Below are 21,077 nucleotides of genomic sequence, written 5' to 3' on the forward strand. Positions count from 1 at the left end.
TGTCCTCCACTAGAAAGCGTTACTAAGTCAACCTGCATCTTATGTAAAGACTTGCTACCTTCCCCCAGCTATATTCCAAGGTGGTGTCAAAGCCATACCACCACTGTATATTGGGTGACCTTTTCCTCTCCTTCTTGGGAGCCTGATGCAGCCATACCACCACCACAGCACATGTCAGCTGTGTCATCTCCAGTTTATGGATCTTAAACTACTCCTGACTCCATAAACCTATATAGCTTTATAGCTAATGCACATTGAAGGCTTTTTTTTTTAATTTTTATTTTTTCACACACAATACTACTCCCCCCACTCTTGCTTGAAACACTGCTGACACAAGCATGCTTATGCAGATAGAAGAAAAAATAAACACTGTAAAACAAGGGGGGAGGAATTTTTTTTTAAGATGTTATTCTGTTCATCGCCTAGGTCTTTTTATGTTAGGCGATTCACAAATCTTAAAAAAAGTAAAATGTAAGGAGGAAGTGTAAAGTGGCATTGTGAGAAGGGGAGACCATGTAGAGACTGATGAGGAATAAAAGTTTAAATTATGCTCATCCGAATTTTCTTTCCTTGCATCCTGCTAGACTGATCATGTATGAAAATGTCCCTCCTCTACATCTGACAAAAGACGGCACATCTTTTATGACCTTATCCTGGGCTTGTAAGGAAGGTGCATTCCTGGTCCAATCCCAGTAGCCTTGTACCAAAGCACTGTGACCACACTCAATTCCCCCTAATGCCATATGCTTGAGACAAGCTATAAAGGGTCTGAACAAAATAGTTCTGATTTCCCTGCACTGGCTACCAATAAAGTATAGAATATAAAATATTAACAATTATCCATAAAATCATGTACGGAGAACAAACAAATTGGTTTAACACGGCAATTAAAATGCACGTACCTCAAAGGAACTTACCCTTAGCTAATAAAGGCCTATCTATTCCATCAGTATGATCAGCACAGCTTACGCAAGTAAGAGAATGTGCAATATCTCTTGCTAGTCCAAAGATCTGGAACTCACTCCCCACAGAAACACGCTTACAACACAAAGATATTTAAGAAAGATTAAAACCTGGCTCTTCATGAAGGCATTCAATGAATCTATCCAACCTACTCATATACACTAACGTCCATGTTTAATATCTTAAGATTTATTTTTAGGTACTAAACATGCCATTCTTATATTATGTGATTTTTATTTTACTATGTTGACTTTATACTAATGTAATTTTAATGTATTTGTTTTATTGTAATTTTAATTGTAATTTCATTACTGTTGTAAACCGGTGTGATGGCTACACCGAATGACAGTATATAAAGTCAGTAAATAAATAAACACCACTCAGTGAGTCAAGAGGAGGGGTTGCTATAGAGACGTAGCACGAGGCAGAAGACAAGGGTTGCTACCTTACATGATATCAATATTCCATTCATCCTCATCACCTATCTTCCTGGGCAGGACATGGAGTGGTCTAGCAGGACTCAAGGAAAGCATAATTTAACCTTCCTTACTTAACTCCCATACATGATGATTGGTCTAGCAGGTATCAAAGCTTCCCCTTGCTGGAGAAGGAGTAAGACTAGGCTGTTCTCAGGACTCCCGCTCCAAATGCGGGATTTGCCTTGGCCTGCACATCCAACATGTGAATTTGTGAAGGAGAACAGAGAAGACCATATGGCGACTGAAAATTTCACCTGGAGAGATTGATGATGCTCATATACAAGATGCTGACAAATATTCAATTTTTAACAAGTGATTTCTTCACCAAAAATCCCAATTGCTTAATATATATATTTCTTATATATATATTTTCACTTTATGGACCATCATAACACCCCACTATAAGGTCATCTTTAATCATTGGTCCCAAAACCAGTTCATGTATTTTAATTTTTCAAAAGTTTTCATTTCTTGTTCCTTAAAAACCAGATGCTTTAAGGCTTTTTAATGTTAGAATACTTTCCTTTTTCCGTTGTATGTTCATAGAATCCAAACCCAGAGTTTAGTCCCTAACTCATAGTGGTAAAAATTGAAGCAGGCATGCTCGCTTACCATGGGGTGTTATGATGGTCCGTAAAGTGAAAATATATAAGAAATACATATATTAAGTGATTGGGATTTTTGGTGAAGAAATCACTTGTTAAAAATTGAATATTTGTCAGCGTCATATATTAGCTACACTTTAATTCACTAAACAAGAGGAATATTTCTTATGAGATTGAGGATGCTTCCACCCATGATGCCATTTGCACCCTCGTAGAGTGTGCTGCCTTGGCCTGCCTGGCCGAGAGCATATGCACCAAAGCTATTGTCTCCTTGATCTAACTGGCTAAGGTGGCTTTGGATGCTGGTACCCATTTCCGGGGTCCAAACAAACAGTATGTCTTTTTCTAAAGGAATCCATTTCTTTTAGGTACTTCAAATGTATACACAGCATACACCAAGTCAATGTAAGCAACTATCCTTTTCACCAACAGTCTCTAATATTAAAGGCTGGCAGAGAAATGGATTGGTTAATATGAAAGGCAGATATCACCTTCGATAAAGAGGATGGAATCTGTTGAAAGGTCACCACATCTTCGGAAAAGATCAAAATCTCTCTACACGAGAGGGCCTGCAGCTCAGATGTGCCTTGCCAAGCAGACTGCTAATAGGAAAACAGTCTTCAGGGTCAAGTCCTTTTCGGAGGCCTGCTTTATTGGCTTGAAGTTCATCTTGGTTTTACCAGAGGCAGGTCTTGTCAGACAAATTTGATCAAATTCTTTAACTGGATTTTGGATCAAGGGAAAAAAATGCTAGATGTAATGCACTTTGATTTCAGAGATGCCTTTCACAAGACGGAGTCTGTCCAGAGGGTGGCTTTTAAAATAAATAGTGATAAGCACAAGGGGAAAGACTTCAAGATCTAAACATGTATATCCCAGAGGAAAGATGAGAGGGGGCAATACAGACATTTAAAATAATTCAAAGACTGTAATGCACAGGAGGCAAGTCTCTCTAAACAAAAAGGAGACTGGAAAGAAGAGGTGATGGGATAGTGTGAAAGGGGCTACATTCAAGAGTAATCTAAAGTAGCATTCCTTTAAGTAAAGGGTGGTGGATGCATGAAACAGCCTCCTAGTGAAGGACAATATTTGAATTGAAGAAAACATGGGACAAGCACACAGGATCTCAGAGGGAGTGATAGGGGTTGTAGAGATGAGCGATGAGCAGACTAGACAAATGATAGAAAGAAAAAAAAAACATTCAGGAGTACCCAAGTGGTTAGAGCAATGGGCTGCAAACCAGGGTTCAAATCCCACTGCTGCTCCTTGTGACCTTAGGCAAATCACTTCATCCTCCACTGCCTCAGGTACAAACAGATTGTGAGCCCACTGGGGACAGGAAATACCCACAGTACCTGAATGTAATCCACTTTGAAGTGCCTAAATTAAAGCAGAATATGAATCAAATAGTTTCTAAATTGTCACTTTTATCTCTGCTGGTAGGCTGTTAGGTTTTCAACATTCTCGCGAAGTGCTTCTTCTGTCTTTCTTCCTCCAGCTCCTAGGAGGACCAGTCAACTGCCTAGCCCGCCACTAGAACAAGTCTTATATGATGGCTGGATCAGGAATCACTACTGCAAAATAAACACAGCTCGCCCCAGCTTCTTCACACCATGGCTCAGAATTTAAGGCAACTAGGAGACCTGCTGAATATAAGAAAGTAAGGGGAGGGAGGGGGAGGAAGGAAAGCATGAACTATAAGAAGGCTTTAAAATGAATCAAGACAGCCAATTACTCAAATGCCATAAAGGAAGCAAAAACCCTACCAGAGAACTATTCCATATTGTTAGCCGTCTCCTAAACACTTTCAAAACAATGCACTGGTAACTCTAAACTGATCAACTTGCTGAGTTTTCACACTAGAATAGCTAACCCCCAAAAGACTAGATACTGAACCTCAACTAAAGATGAAGCAACCACAACCTAACTGACTTTAAAGAGAGCAAGGATGTACCTCAAGAGTCCCCAACACAAGAGACAAAGGAACCAGATACACTCATCCACAAACAGCTCCACAACAGACCCTGAAAACAAAAAATCTCATTGATCAATTAGGAAATGGAGGCTGTGCATGCAACACCCCACCAAAACTATCTAGTGAAAATTGTAAGTAGTTCCCTACAGCAAGTTGCATTACCCAGACTCATTCAAAACCCACATCAGGTCTACACTGAAAAAAAAAGCTCTCATCGGATACCTCAACATGTGCCAATATCAAACCCACCAACAGTGGCCAAACTCTTGGGAGTCTGTGGACATCAGATGAGACTACCTAGAAGAGAACAGACTGGACATGGTGCTATCAGAATATGTGGCAACTGATGGATCACAGTGGACCAAGTATCCTCAGTCTCCTGGACTTCTCTGCAGCATTAGACACAGCAGACCATCAAATCATGTCCACCAGGCTAATAGAGGTATCCAGGGGAAAGAAAAAACTACTTCAAAGTTTCCCTACCAGCAGTACTCCAGAAATAACATGGAATTCAAAAACTTCCAAATCCCGGCCCCTGAAATGTACGTACCTGAAAGCTCACCACTATCACCCTCTCATGAGGAACTTTGTCAAACGCCTTCTGAAAATCCAAATATACCACATCTACCGGTTTCACCTTTATCCACGTTTATCAACTCCTTCAAAAAAGTGAAGATTTGTGAGGCAAGACTTGCCTTGGGTAAAGTCATGCTGACTTTGTTCAGTCGTTTGAATACCTCTGGGATCAGTTCAACAGGAAGCAGGGCAAGGTTTTCCTACCAGAAGCATGCACTAAGAAGTTGATGAAACAACTCCATCTGTTGTTGAACACTACACTCGACTGTATGGTCCTACCTGCAAGTACTTGGCTTAATGGCAGCAACTCTGGAAGTAGTCCCGTACGCAAGGGCACATATGCGTCCTCTTCAGTACTCCCTGCTGTCTTAGTGGAACTCGCAGTCTCAGCTATTCGATTCTGCTCCTGCCAATGGAAGTCTCCTGCCAACTGCAGTGATGGCTGCAGACAGATCACCTAAGGAAAGGAGTTTCCCTAGCACCATGGACTGGCTAGTTCTGTCAAAAGATGCAAGCCTCTTTGGTTGGGGAGCTCACTGTCAGGAGCTGATGGCGCAAGGGCTACAAGTGGAGCCCTTCCGGCCCTCAGACAAGGAAGGAAGAGATCCAGTGGGTCGTGAGCAGAGCCCATCCTGCTCACGGTCTGAGACTGTCTAGAGGGTGAGAGAAGTGAGGTCCAGAATCCGGCCAAGCCCATCGTGTCTGCAGCAGAATGAGAGAGCTGAGACTATGTAAGACAAATGATAAAGGGCATGGAACAGCTAAAAGGGTTAGGGCTGTTCAGCTTGGAGAAGAGACAGATGAGAGGGATATAATAGAGGTCTACAAAATCATGAGAGATAAATGTGAATTGGTTATTTACTCTTTCAGATTATAGAAAGGCTAGGGGGCACTCCATGAAGTTAGCAGGTAGCACACTATTGGAGAAAATGTTCATGCAACGCACAATTAAGCTCTGGAATTCATTGCCAGAGGATGTGAATAAGGAAGTTTGGGTAGCTGGGTTTAAAAAAGGTTTGGATAAAGTTCTTGGCGAAGTCCATAAACTGCTAACAATAAGGAATAGCCACCGCTTGTTACCAGTATTAGTATCTTGGGATGTATTTAATGTTTGGGTACTTGCCAGGTACTTGTGCCTTGCCACTGTTGGCAACTGGATACTGCGCTTGATGGACCCACTATGTCATACATCTGAGGGTAGTTTTGTATGTGCATGTAGGAGTGAGAGGTGGTGTACCAGAGAAGGGGGGGGGGGGGGGGGTGGGAAGAAAGCCTGTGTAAGGTGCTGTATGAGAGAGAGGTTCAAACTCAGGAAGTGGAGGGCTGGGGGTTGGAGAGAGTGGAAGGGGGTTGAGCCTGGAGGGGGGAAAGGAGAGATAGTGGCTAGCAGAGGAGGAGTTGGGACCTGAGAGGGCACAGTGAACGAGGTCTAGCCAGGGGAGAGGTGGAAGAGACGCAGGGGAATTCTGCTCAAAATATTTAAAAAACTGCATAAGAAAAGTTATTACTCAAGTATTACATTTTAAATTACTCAAAGACTGATTGTATATGGTGTTATTTTAACCAATAAAACGTGCAGAATTCACTCATTTAGTTTTTATGTTATTTCCTTGCCTTCCTGAGTAGTCCTTGGTCACCCAGCAGCCCAACTGACTGCCTCACAGGCTTTTTGCTTTGAATTTACTTGAAAAATATTTGTTTTTACCTCTAACAATCTTTTCAAATTCTCTTAGCCTACTTAATTAATTTGTTACATCTAGCTCATCATTGCTTATGCTGTTCCCTATTTTCCTCATTTGGTTTGCTTTCTAGTTTTTGAATGATGCCCTTTTGGCTTTAATTGCCTTACTATTAAACTACGCCAGCAATCATGTGGTTTTATTTCAACCTTTTTTTTAAATATACATTTTGTCTGGGCCTCAAAGAAGGTAATTTTAGTATGTATCTATGCCTCCTGTGGATTGCTTGTTTTAGTTTTTCTAGCAGTTTCCTCATTTTATCATATAGTCTCCCTTTTTTATAGTTAAATGCTACTGCAGTAGTTTTTCTTAAAATTCACCTTCCAGTGATTATCATTTTATTACCTTATGACCTCGGCTGCCAAGTGGATTCACCACCTTTATTCTTCCACCAAGTTTATTCCTTCATATACTACAAGGACTAGGGCAGACTCCATGAAACTAATAGGCAACAGATTTAGAAAAAAACTGAAGAAAGTATTTTTTCACAAAATGCAATTAAGCTATGTAAAATAAGTTCTATGTAATTTGTTGCCAAAAGATCTTGTCAAGGTATCTAGCAAAGCAGAGTTTAAAAAGAGTTTAGACAAGTTCCTGGAAGAAAAATAGCTAAAGTATTAGCTATGTTGAACTGTATCAAAGTTCATGGGATATAAGAACAAATGAAATAGCCAGACTTGAGGAAAGCCAGTTTATTCCCTGGAGTGGGCAATCTAGTACTACCTAGACATCAGGATTGACCACTGTCAGGGACAAGATGCTAGGTTCAACCTTTGGTCCAACTCAGCATTGCGCTTATGAATTTATATTAAAACCTGAAGATGAATTAATGGGATCAGCTGTCACAATACTTAGATTTTGAATTAATTCCTGAGAAAACATTGAAATTTACAGTATAAAAAGATTTTAATGGGGTCAGTTTTAAACACCAGCTGAATAATACCTGTTTCTCCAACTCACCATCCTGTGATGCAGTCTTACCAGAGATTGATTTACCTTCTGGGAGGAAGGAGAAGACGTTGTGAGAAATAGCAACATACCTCCAGGTGGCACATGCTGAGACGGGCCTGGTTGTTAAAGCTTCATATTACATCTCCCTCACACAAAGCAGCTGCAACCATTCCTGTGGCTGTGGGAAGGTTTAACAGTTTCCCCCAACGCTGACCTGTGCTAAGAGGCATTTCTGGCAAACATTTACAGGGAGCACTGTTGCCAAAGTGCCCCTGGACAAGGAATGAGAAGAGAGATTCCAATTGGTGGGATGTGGAACTAAACCCATACTAGAAGCAGGCCCAATTCTAAGGTCATGTTAAAGTAAACAGTTGCAAAAACATTAAGCACTGCACAGAAGAAACTTGGCAAAATAAAATTTTGGATCCACAAACTCTTCTGTGAAATGGAGGGTGGTGGGATCTGATAGACTGTGTAAGGGGACAAGTGATCAGAAGTGCTTAGTTTGGGATTTGTAAGAGGCAGCAGAATACTGAAGGATTCAAGCATGAAGGAAAATATCTTCCAGCACTTTGCCCTGGACAGGTTTATTTACAAAAAAAAATAAAATACTCACTTGTCCACATTCTGTTAACAGAAGTGAAACATTTCCATGCATTCAATAGATAAGCGATTTACCTAAACAAAATTGCACTTATTTTGGTCCATCTGTCCAAGATAAAAAGGTACATTTTTAGCTAGTGTTGCTTCACTGGAATAGTTTTATTACAACTATTCAACATGATTTTAAAGCATAAAACAAAAAAAACAAAAAAAAAAACACTTTGGGATAGATTTTTCAGCACAAAAGCTATGGCATGGCAGTTTCAGAAGAAAATTGCCAAACTTCATTATAGTAAGGGTAAACTGAAGTACAGGAAGACAAAATGGACTTGCCTAGCATTCTATAAACAAGCAAAAGCCAGAAAATTCTAAATCTTCATTTTTTGACCTCAACCAGTATACACCATATCTTCCCTTTAGTCTCCTATACACAGTAGTTTTCAGAAACAGATCCATCCAATCTGCCGACTTATTCTGGTCTATGCTGCTAAGAGAAAATCCCAGCTGCCAGTCATAGAAGCTCTACCACTTGTAAGATGTCATTCCTTATCCAAATCAATTGTTTCCTCTCCTTGGTTTACTATCCTAGGTACATAAGAACACAAGCTCACATATTAAATCTAACACAGCAAGTTTTGTATTAAACAGTCAACAAAAACTAGGGGAGCTGTTGCCAGAACATCTGGCCACACAAATTCCACCACCTTAGTGCACAGTATTTGACAGACATTTGATAAGCCACCTTTTATCACAAATGGCCTCAAGACATTACAATTTAAAGATAAATAGCAATTGAGAGAAGTTAGAGATGTATAAATTTACAGTGGAATAGCATTGGGAATCCAGGTTATAACACGTCAGGTCCTCATCTGAATGTATAGGGAGATATAGCAGTGGGGGGAAGTGGCTTAAGGAGCCATGCCTTGGCTTTTTTTTTTTGGCTGAAATAAGTTAGCAAAGCTCAAGTCATTAGGTTAATGGTACTTTTTTTTTCCCTGCAGATTTTTGGTGCATAGCAGTTGAAAGCACGAAATCCAGTGCAGGACAATTTGACAGAAGCTGAAGAAGAAAGCCATTTGGGAGGACAGGAGATCTCCTTTAGGTGTGTAGGAGAAGAGAAGTTGGGCATAGTACTTGCTTATTCATGCATTTTTAGGCAAACTTGAGTGTTTTGCATGTGATCCTGCTTTCAACAGGGAGTCAATACAGTTGTCACAGTATAGGTTTTATGCTATCAGTAGCTTTAGCTCCTACCAGAATTTTTGCTGCAGTACTCTGAAAGAGCTGAAGACATTCCATACTGTATTGTGAGAGGCTTATTAAATAGGAAGTTGTAGTAATCTGGCAATTACTGCATACAGTAGCAACATGGTGTTTGTCAAGGTAGTTGCACAGTTGACAGATCTGGCTTAGTACCCAGCCACAAACAACCTGCTTGGGTTCTGGAAAGCTGTATCCTATTTATCTAACTAGCTTATTGCCTGCCCTCTGCTAGGTAGCACTTCTTTTCTCTGCTCAATATAGAGTTGCCACCTCGCCCCTTTTAAATAGATAAATCAACCAAAGGTTAACTAAACAAGATAATCTAGTCCTGGTTTAGCCCCATGACGTTCATTGAGTTGTAGTTCTGATCTTTAGGAAATCAATGGTAAAATTAGAATTACAACCCCATGCATTTAATACCACTAAACCAGGATTGGGTCAGCCTGTTTAAGTGATCTAAGGTGAGATAGCAACCTTAGCACCTTGCTAGACCATACCAGACCACTATTAACCTACTGGCAGTCAGTCAGTTGGTAGCAATCTGGTTACCCCTTGACCTGAAGACAGACATTGTACAGCTCCTGTGCATACCATGATGAAAGGCAGATATTATCTCATCCCAAAAACAATGCAAGAACTGGTAATCCATAGCTGTATAAATATGTAGGCTGGACAATGAGGCAAAGCCAGATACTTTGATAACCTTGATAAGATTAGTTGATAAACTGTGGCAAACACCCTTATCTTGTCTGACCTGAGGAGGAGGAATGATTGATGGGAGGATCTGAGTAGTCTGCCTTGTGACCCAGGGTGGAGAGGAGTAAGTATCCAGCAGACAGAAAAATATATGAAGCAGGAATCATAATTTTTGCTCTTGCCAGTGTGCTCAGAAGAAAAATCAGTAGAGGTACTCAGTCTGGCTAGCTAATTCTTTAGTTAGATCAGTGTTCCCCAGCCTGTGGGCCCTTAAGACTTGATCAGGTGTACCATGGAAGAGTCACTACTGCCTGATGTTCAAATTTTGTCCAGCACCTCGAGTCACCAATGGTAGCCCTTAAACACAGTAGCTCCTTTCTTAAAATGTAATCATGCATGTTCTTAGCTACATCATGAATCCTGGAATATGATAAGTAAGGGGCAGCATGCAGGAGAGAACCATACCCTGCTTTGTTCAGCAAACAGTGCACACACCACCTCACATCTTTCCCTTCCTGAGCATCCTCAAGTCCTTATTTGATTTATATTCCACTTTATGGCAATCCAAAGCATTCCTGCGGTCTTAACCCTAGGCTGAGCGGGCCAGGGAGAGCAAGTATGGAGCACTAGATGCAACTTATTCAGAGTGCTGGAAGCAGCAGCAATGGAGGAGCTCTGGCAGCCATATGCAACAGCTTAGATAACTAATTGCGCCAGCTTCAGCTGAATCTTCTACAAACTGAACAGCCCTAACTTTAGCCTTTCCTCATAGGGCAGCCGTTCCATGCCCTTCTCTGCAATCTCTCCAGTTCAACAATCTTTGAGATGTGGGAACCAGAATTGCACACCATATTCAAGGTGTGGTTTCACCATGGAGAGATATAGAGGCAATGACAGCCACTGTTTATTTGCCATTCTTACCACTACACTGTCTCAAACATGCTTTCTGTTCCAGTACTGGCTTCCACAACTTTTGCTCCAGACAGACTCTGCTGGGAAGGGCTGGAAAAATTCCAGGTACAAGGTTATCTTGGCACCTAAAATTCAGGGCTATGTACCCAAACAGAAGAAATATTGGCAGGGCCCAGACAAAGATCTGCAGCAGCTAATGCTAGCAGGGCAGAGGCAGGAAAGCTACTGCAGGAGAAAAATCTGGACAGCACATGAGTAAAAAAAAAAAAAAAACAAAAAAAAACACAAAATATTCAAAAAACAAAATGAAAACATTTTCCTGACTCCTAAAATTTTTCTATACCTGATTCCAGGTATACTATTTGCTTACTGTATCAAGAATTAAGAGTTAAATTTGTTACTGCATTGGTTAAAAAAATTGCATGCTAATTTCAATACAGTTTTACCATGCTCTTTTTACATACAACCCTAAAGTTTAGGACTAAGGTACTGTTTTTGGATATTCTTAAATCTGGTGTCTCTGCAGGTGTCTATTCTACTAAAACTTGAAGTACTGAGAATTACCAACATCTTACCAATATAAAAATCAACTAAGGCTAAATCAGATATATTACCATTGAAAGGTAGGCTCCACTGATCAATTTCAGCATTAGCTTTTCAGAGTTATCACAGATGTATTGCATTAATCCAATGAAAAGGTATAGCCATAATTTGACCATTATTTCTTCATATTCAAGTGGATTAAACAGGGCAACCACACCCACAAAATCAAGAAGTATAAGGCATTTTCATTTCTACCATTTATGAACCCATTCAAAATCAAACAACATTTAATTTGGGAGGCCCTAAATAAAGCACTACAATCTACTTCTAATACTCTGTGTCAAGTCACAAAATGCTTCTCTGTACAACTCAATGTCTGTACCAGATAGACAATATGAATATTTAACCTTCTTCAAAGTTATTTTTGCTAATTCTCCAGTGCAATAAAGTTAAGCATTACAGCTGCTAGCTCAATTGGCACTTACCCTGCACTGGGATATCATAAGCTTTCATTTATTTATAAAACTTTTCTATACTGATCTTTAAGTTAAATAACCATCACAACGGTTTACAGAAGGGCATGATTAAAAAATGGGTGGTATATCTAACAAATTAATCATGTGCCATCGTGGTACGGTAACAATTTAACATAATAAACTAAATTTGATTAGAGGAAAGAGACAAGGCACTCAGAAGACTCTGGGAAAGGGGTTGCATTTAATAAAAAGTTTATCCCCTCATTTTCAGCCTTCACTCCTATAAACACAGCCACTGAAGTAACAGTCCTCAGAACAAGCCATAGCAATTTGAACTCCATCTGTAGGAATCACTATTGTTAGGGCTCCTCCTTTCCTGAGAGGATTAATGCTACCTTTTCAATAATCCTTTGAATAAAGACCTAAAAGTCCATTTCCATTTTTGAAAACACTTTATGTAAATACATACTTTTATAAAAAATGCTATCAAATCCATGTCTTGTCATTTCTGATGTAGAGACAGCCTGTAATCTCTTTATATATTTTACTGAATTATAGTAAATCCATAAACATGGGAATCCTCACATTACCATTAAGGATGTATATTCGTTTAAAACAAAAGGTGCAAAATGCAATTAATAAGGCTAATTTGTTTCATTTGGGGGCTCCTAACCAAATGAGGGGCCTTCCAAATAAAGCTAACTTTATTCATTCATTTTAAATTAATGCATCAGACCTAGATCTAGGCCCAAAGCAAGAGCCTCGCCTAGGGAATAGGCCGAGGCCCAAAGCAGGGGCTGCAGCCTAGGCCTGAGCTTGACACTGGGGCCTCAGCCAAGTCCCCCAAAAATGGGAAAAACAAAACACACAAACCCTCACCTGATCCATCGAGTATTTGACCAAGGCTGACCCCGATGCCAGGGCCTCGGCCCAGGCCTGGGAGCTCCTCTTCTTCGGTCCTCTTTCTTTGCTTGAAAGCCAGATGCCACCATCCGCTTGGGTGAATGCCAGCGGATGGTGACTTGGCTTTCAAGCAATGAAAGACCCGAAGAGGAGGAGCTCCCAGGTCTGGGCCTGGCCCCAATGTTGGGATCCAGCCTCTGGGCCGGGCTCCTGCCTTGAGTAGGCAGAGGCTGCAGCAATCCACCATGGCCTTAGCCTATGCAAGTACAACCCTAGTCCTAGCTATCAAATCCCCACAGGACCAGGTAAATGGAGGCTGGGGGGGGTTCCCTGGTCCCAACATTTTTCTGGGACAGTGGCCTTGTTTTAGGGGGGGGGTTTTGCCTTTTTGGTTTTCTTTTTTTTCCCCACACAAATGAAACAAGTCAAGCAAGCCATGCATCACAATTAGTGGGGAAAAAACCATCCCAAAAACAAAATGAAAATTAATTTTTTCCCATGCATATCCCTAATTACCATGAAAAAACAGCAATTTATAATAAATGCTATTTATACCACCACAAAAATGCAAAATCATGCAGCAAGGTTACTCAGCATAGGTGCTAAAGGTTTTCAAGAAAGGAACTCAATGAAAGATTTACCCTTCTGGGTTCACTGCACTCTACTCTTTAAGGGTACAAGCAACATTTTTAGATAGTGTCCCCATCCAAATACATGGGAATAAAGTTTCCACAGGTATCCCACTCCCTTGTTTACTACCATGAACAATTAAAGATACAAAGATTTTTTTTTTATAGGGACATTTTATGAGCCACAGGTTAGTATGTCCATAGTATATGTTATGTGTTACTGTGTTCCAATGTACTTAAGTGGCACTTGTACTTCTTCCCCCTGATATTTCACCCTTATCACTGTCCTCTTGCATGTCAAGACACATACATCTCATCTCTCCCTGTCACTGGTCACCTATGTGACAGCAATACGTCTCACACACTACGCTTGAAAGGAAGCGTTAGATCACTGCCCACAGGCAATGCACCAAGTTTCATCCAAATGCTGCAAATAGTTTTCACATGATTTGGGAGGGCACAGAGAGACAAGATTTGGTCATAAGACTTATTAGAAAAAAAAAAATTAAGAATCAGGCTCTGTGTTGCTGAACCTGCAATTACCCTCAGATGCCTCAATCCAGTTTCTAAACTTTTAAGGCAGTGGACCTTAACCTTGTCTTGAAGGCACACCTCAGCATATTCATAACACAGAAATCATGTTTACATATACCTAGTCTATAATATTTACAAACCCAATCCTGCACATTCATTACCCATATCCTCTCAGTCCCCTGGCCCATAATCCTTCAGACATCTTTGACTCCTCTCTCCTAAATACTGCTAAAATTTACAGTTTCTCTAAACTGCACCAAACATATTACCTCTTTTATGATCACACTCTCTTATCCAATCACCTCTGCTTACACTATTACAACCTGCTCTTCACAGGTCTTCCACTAAGCTACCTCTCTCCACTTCCATCTATCCAAAATTCAGCTATTCTTAAACCCAATATAACCCTTCAAGTCACTATACCAGCTCCCTATCCATTCCACATCTTACTCACCCTACAAGGGCCTTCACTCTACAACGCCTCTCTGAACCCTCCTAGTGTACCCCGCGCATTCAGAAGTCGCTCTTATACTAAGTCCTTCTCTATCGCCAATTTCCGATGCTGTAATTTTCCACCTAGTTACAGCATACGCTTATAGTTGACTTTGAGCTGTTAATCTCACTCTTTCGCCTTAAACCCCGTCTAAAAACCCACCTTTTAAGACTGCTCTTAAATCTTAACCCTTGCTTGTCCCACTTATCTTATTAAATTTTAGCCAGTCTTAACTTGAATTAGAGTCCTCTACCCTATATTTGCCTTGATTAGCTTGTAAGATCTACAAAGCAGGGACTGTCTCACAATGCACACGTCAAATAGAGTCAGAGAAGAGCTAGTAGTAGAAGAAGAAGTTAACCAGACCAGTAAGGTGTTAACACAAGCACAAGGCTGTGAACCACAGCTCGAAACCACAATTTTTCTTCTCTGCCACTGGCCAGCCTGCAAGCCTTATTAGATAGCACCGCTGCCCCTCGGCAAGCAAAGGCTCTGCTCGAGCAACCACTTCCTGCCAAGCCCTTTTTGACCCTGTCGCTGTCACCGTGAGCTGCGCAACCCGGGCCTCCCTCAATCAATACGGCCACCGCCCAAGCCAGAGACAGGCCCGAGAACGAAGGGCAGAAAACGACTCCGTCTACAGGGACGCGTACCAGCCGACAAAAGACTAAACACCCCCTCCAGAAACCCCGAGCGCAGCCAGGTCCACGCGGCAGGGAAAAGACCCCCCCCAAATACTCCTTCCCCCACTCACCCGCCGCAACGTCACGCTCGGCTCAGCTCCGCAACCTCTAACCACTCCGAACCACCAGCAGGCAAAGAGAACGGAATGCGCACCGCGCAGACTTCCGGATCCACCCTCGCGACGGAAACACACGCCTCGAGAGAAACTACTGACGCGCAGGGGAGGGGAGCACACAGGTTGAACTAGAAGCCACACTGTCTATATTTAATAAAGTCTGGAAAAGGCGTTTGATAAGACGGGGGCAGAACCATTCGCAACCTATAAAAGTCAAGGGAGGAATATACAACGCACGTAAGCATTCGTCCAAGGGTCGACCGATATGTTGAAACAAATGTAAATCCTTTCCCCCGCTCCACCCCCGCCACGCTTTGAAGCTGGGTTGTTCCGCCCAGTCCGTGCATTCCTCGGCAGCGATGTGTGATTGGCCGATTCAAGAGCAGTCCTTGTATGGAACAGAGCAGGCGGTTTCCTGCGCGTCATCGGAGCGGCGCGCGGGCTCGCGCAGGCGCGGCTTTTCGGCGCTTTTAACGTAACGTTCGTACCTTCATATCTATAATTAGTGAGTAACAGGGGAGGTGCTTTTGACGATCCTGTTACTGGAGAAGGAGCATGGCTTTATATTTGTGTGGTTTTTATAGACCGAAGTTTGGAGAAGTAATAACAACGTAATACATAAAACTATAACTGGCATATTGAACATTGGAAACAACGTAAAACAGCAACTATAATAAACAGGAATTATAACTGTCAGCATGGTCGATGGAGACATATTATTATACTTATATTATTATATGTTATATTTTAAGTTTATTTCGTGTTTCTGATGCTCTTCTTTCAACACCGAGCATATTATTAGTTTTATTTCCTGTTTTATTATTTCGATTATTTGAGATGATTACTCTTGGGGCCTTTTCTTGTTGCCAGTTTCCAGGTGTTGGCCTTATAATAGGTGATGAATAGATTTCTGTAATTTAGATGTATGTTTGCGCTTCTTTTTTTTTTTTTTTGCTTTGGAGCACGGTGTCCAAATGGTCTGTTTATTTTTTTTTCAGGCGCCCTTTCTTTTTTTTCCCCCATCCTATTATGTCTATCCTATTAGAGATGTTTGCCGTCTGCAAACAGACTCTTTTCTCCTTAAGTCCCTAATAAAATTATTGAAAAGACACCCTGAAGTAGGCCAGCGCTGTCCTATAATATCCTTTGCAAAGTGTAACTGAGTTTCTATATTGCTATAATAAATATGAAGTCCCCGGAACAGATGAAAGGCCTATAACAGACCCCCAAATAGGTAAATATATGAAGGTATGAAAACTAGTGGCAGATGAACTCTAAAAGGCACATACACATCTTTATTATTATTTGATATACTGCTTTTCAACAAAGATATCACAATGATTTACAACACTAAAATGTATTCAATAAATAGTCATGTATGTACCATATATAATGTTTTCTTAGAGGTTAGTTAGGTCAGAAATAATGACCCATATATCAAGTATAAACAGTTCCAAAATATCTGTTTATCAAATGACTCAGCCTTCACCTAGTTTAGAGAAAAAAAATTTAACGATATATAACTACCAGAAAGTTTTAGGTAGTATATATACAAATAGAAAGCATAGAAGTAATAATTAGAATATAGGCAAGCATAATATAGGGTGTGAATGTGATGGACGAAATCATGACTTCTATAGGAGAAAAAATCAGAAGAATAGGAGAAAAAGGACATCAACAACTGCCAACGTCTAGGATTCAGGATTAGGAGAACAGCTCCCCTATGAGGAAAGATTAAAGAGGTTAGGATTGTTCAGCTTGGAGAAGAGACGACTGAGGGGGGATATGATCGAGGTGTTTAAAATCATGAGAGGTCTAGAAAGGGTAAATGTGAATCGATTATTTACTTTTTCGGATAATAGAAGGACTAGGGGGCACTCCATGAAGTTAGCATGTGGCACATTTTAAAACTAATCGGCGAAAGTTCTTTTTCACGCAACGCGCAAATAAACTCTGGAATTTGTTGCCATGGGATGTGGGTAGTGCAGTTTAGCTGGGTTTAAAAAAGGATTGGATAAGTTCTTAGAGGAGAAGTCCATTACCTGCTATTAATTGACTTAGAAAATAGCCACTGCTTATTATTAGCGTCAGTAGCATGAGATAGACTTAGTTTTTGGGTACTTGCCAGGTTCTTATGGCCTGGATTGGCCACTGTTGGAAACAGGATGCTGGACTTGATGGACCCTTGGTCTGACCTAGTATGGCATGTTCTTAATGTTTTTATGACTGACCATATAAGGATGTGGTTAGTGCAGTTAGTGTAGCTGGATTTGGATATTTGGAGGGTTCTCTCATAGTGAAGCAAATCTCCCAGAGTATACTGCTTCTTATCCCATTAGAACAAAGGTTACAAATTTCTGTGCTAAGACAAACACAGACAATGCTAATACAGTTTTTCTGTACAACCCCCAGGTGGCAGCATAACACACAAACCAAAGTCTGAGCTTGTAAACTTTGGAGATAATGGAACAGCTTTTACAACATATTACAGTATATCCAGATCATTTTCTACTTGGTATCTGCAGGTTCTATTATAATTTACCTTTCCTACCGTGTAGCCAGATGGACTCAGGACCAATGGGTATTGGGCTCTCCTGATAGCAGATGGGAGACGGAGTCAGATTTCAAAGCTGACGTCACTCTACATATACCCGTGCAGGTAGCTTAGCTCTTCAGTATTTCTTCGTCTCCTTAGCAGAAGCGGACACTATCCCACACTCTAGAATAGTGTTTGAAATTACAACAAAGAAGAAAATTTACCTTAAGAAGACGAGCCTCGCTCTCCTGTGGTGATACCTAAGGGTCCCTCCCCCAGTCGAGAATTCCTGAGGTGATTTCCGAGATCCCTCAGAGGTAAGCCTCGGTCCGGTAGCCAGTTCCCGGTGTGGACTTAGCCCCCAGTGTGGCTGAAAGGCAGCGGGTGCAGAATCGAGCACGGTGGTGAAGGTATTTCCCTCTCCCTCCACAGCTGGAGACCGCCCGGCATGCGACCGGTAAGCGCCGAGACCAGATAAGGAAGAAATCTTTAAATTTAAAGCTCCTGTCTCCAGAACTCGAATAGCCATACCGATCCTTTCTACCGATGAGGTAGGGATACCGATCAGGTTGAGCAGCCCGACTTGGGCTAGACCCCGATCCGGTGCAAGGGTCCACACACATGGAGACCCTCGGAGGGCGCCATCTTGCGAGCGGGGTCGTCGGCACCATATTCTCTCCTCGATCTGTGGTACGCGCGGGGCCATGCACATTGCTGCGCACGCAATCGCGTTTAAGTGCTACCACACACACAAACGATGGCACTGGGCCTTCCAACCCAGGAAGGCCAAGGGACTCCCCCTTTGCATAGCCTGCCACATAATTTATTGTATTTATTTATTTATTAGCTTTTATATACTGACATTCATGGGTACATCATGCCGGTTTACAATATAACTGAAGGAGGAAAATACAAAAAACGAGGGTGGGGGAGGGGTGCAGCTAGGAAGAGAGAAGGGGCGAGAGAAGAGAGGGAAAAAGAGGAAGAGGAGAATAGGAACAGTACCTGATGGAAAAACAACCAAATAACATAATATGTAACATTGCAAATTATACACTCAAGAAGGGACTGTGTATAACATTATACACTAGGGATGTGAATCGTTTTTTGACGATTTAAAATATCGTCCGATATTTTTTAAATTGTCATTAATCGTTAAAGAGTGCGATACAATAGAAATTCCACCGATTTATCGTGAAAAAATCGTTAATTGGGTTAGTGCACAACTTAAAAACCCACCCCGACCATTTAAAACCGCTCCCTTAGCCTCCACCACCCTCCCGACCCCCCCACCCCCCAAAAAACGTTTTAAAATTACCTGGTGGTCCAGCGGGCGCCGGCCGCCAGTGCTCCTACCATGTGACAGGGGCCGGCCAATGGCACAGTTACCCTGTCACATGGTAAGGGCAAAGGGCCATTGGCGCCATTTTTATTAGTGGCAGCCGACGGCCCGAGAGCGGGAGATTGCTCCCGGGGCCCACTGGACCACCAGGTAATTTTAAAACGTTTTTGGGGGGGTCGGGAAGGTGGTGGAGGCTAAGGGAGCGGTTTTAAAGGGTCTGGGTGGGTTTTTTGTTTATCGGATTGGGCGCAGCCGATTAAAAAAAAACAAAAAACGATCGGGCCGGACGAAAAAAAATGCACGATTTAAATCGGAACCGAACCGATTCCGGTTCCGATTCACATCTCTATTATACATTGTGGATAACCTTATACACTATATATAAATTATACACTCCAAAAAGCACTATATACAACAATATACATTATCTTTAACTAGTACATACAGAAGACACTATATATGACATTACAAATTATATGTTCAGAAAGGCAACTATATATAGTCTAGCAGGGGTTGCTATTGTGAAGGTAGGTTTTAAGGACAGGGGAAAGGGGTATATAACTCGTATAAAAGGGGGGTAAATAAGGAGGTGCAGAGATATGAGAGACAAAACGGAGTAAAATTAAAGGAATAAAGGGAAGATGAAGGATATGGTCCGGACCCCGGAAGGGTTGCATGGCCTCCAAACAATCTATAGCGCGGTGGTTGAAGGGAGCGATCATAGCGGCGTACCTTGGCGTAGGTAAGTCCCCTCCGCTGGTTGTCAAGGCTCATTCTCTTCGAGCCCAGGCGACATCTTGGGCGGAGAGCTCCTCCGTCTCCACTCAGGAGATTTGTAGGGCGGCCACCTGGAAGTCGATCCATACTTTTGCGAGACATTATCGCCTGGACGTCGGTGCTCCGTCGGGCGGTCAGCTTGGAGACAAGGTAATACGAGCAGGGCTGTCTGCGGCCCACCCGTGATGGGAAAGCTTTGGTACATCCCACCGTCTGGAATGATCCTGGTATGTACAGGGAAAAGAAAATTATTCCTTACCTGCTAATTTTTGTTCCTGTAATACCATGGATCATTCCAGACACCCTCCCTTGGTTTGGGGGTTTGCTTGTGGGACATCCCTGCCTACCTGTCTTAACAATCTTTTACTCTGTATTTCGAATACTGCGCGTCTTTTTTGTACACACACTGCTGTTCGCAAGTTCACTGTTCAGAATTTAGTTGCTGTTTATTTGGACAGTGGTTATTTCAATTCCTTCTTTGATTACTTGATCCCTCTGTTTTTAGTCTCTCTCTTTTGGGCTTTGTTAGTCTAGTTACTGAGAGCTGTTACAGGGGAGGCATGGTTATATGGGTCCTCCCCTGGAAATTTTGTGTTCTGACTCCATCTGCTGAACATGGAACATAACCCACCGTCTGGAATGATCCATGGTATTACAGGAACGAAAATTAGCAGGTAAGGAATAATTTTCTTATGTCGCAGCAGGGCTATATATACTGTGACATCAGCCTGCCAGTACTCTCCATCCTGCCAGCAGATGGTGGAAGTGCATTTCCCTACTGGGGATTGCTTTGAAATTTAGAGGAGAATTAATAGGAGCTTTGAGTTACCCCACTCTCCTGCGGTGTTATCTAATGGTCCCTCCCCCAATTCAGAATTCCTGAGGTGATTTCCATGGTCCCTCAGATGAGTGCCTTAGTCCAGTAGCCGGTTCTTCAGCTGGCATGGAACTTAGCTGATTTGATCAGCTGAAAGGCAGCGGGTTCAGGAGGCTGAGCATGGTAGTGACAGTATATGCCCTCCCCCCGCAGCCGGAGATCGTCTCTGTACTCAGCCAGGAAAGGCTGAGCTCAGTTAAGTTAAAAAAAAAAAAAAAAGCAAAGTCAGAGACAGAGTGGAGGGGTCTCCATGCTTGGCGCGCCATTCTGATGTTCGTTTCTGCTCCTTTGGGGGTTAAGAGACCTGGGCAGATTGGCGAGCTGAGCAGCCCAGATGGGCTAGGCCCCGCGGTTAGGCTTCTTGCTGTGCGCCGCGTGGTAGGCTGCAGTGGTGTTTTTTCTGCGC

General features: G+C 42.0%; 1 protein-coding gene across 2 annotated transcripts in view; it reads right to left on the reverse strand.

The window, feature by feature from the left end:
* LOC115085254 (myosin regulatory light chain 2, smooth muscle minor isoform) overlaps positions 1 to 15,396 on the reverse strand; it is a 49,666-nt gene extending 34,270 nt beyond the window's left edge. Inside the window, exon 1 of one of the 2 annotated variants that reach the window (XM_029591065.1) lies at positions 15,377 to 15,396. The gene's annotated coding sequence lies outside the window, so the exon portion shown is untranslated. Of the gene's footprint in view, positions 1 to 15,094; positions 15,246 to 15,376 lie in introns of those variants that run through there. The other variant, XM_029591063.1, reaches the window with a different exon arrangement.
* Positions 15,397 to 21,077: the final 5,681 nt, after the last annotated feature.

This window comes from Rhinatrema bivittatum, chromosome 2 (assembly GCF_901001135.1).
Source record: "Rhinatrema bivittatum chromosome 2, aRhiBiv1.1, whole genome shotgun sequence".
NCBI classification, from domain to species: domain Eukaryota; kingdom Metazoa; phylum Chordata; class Amphibia; order Gymnophiona; family Rhinatrematidae; genus Rhinatrema; species Rhinatrema bivittatum.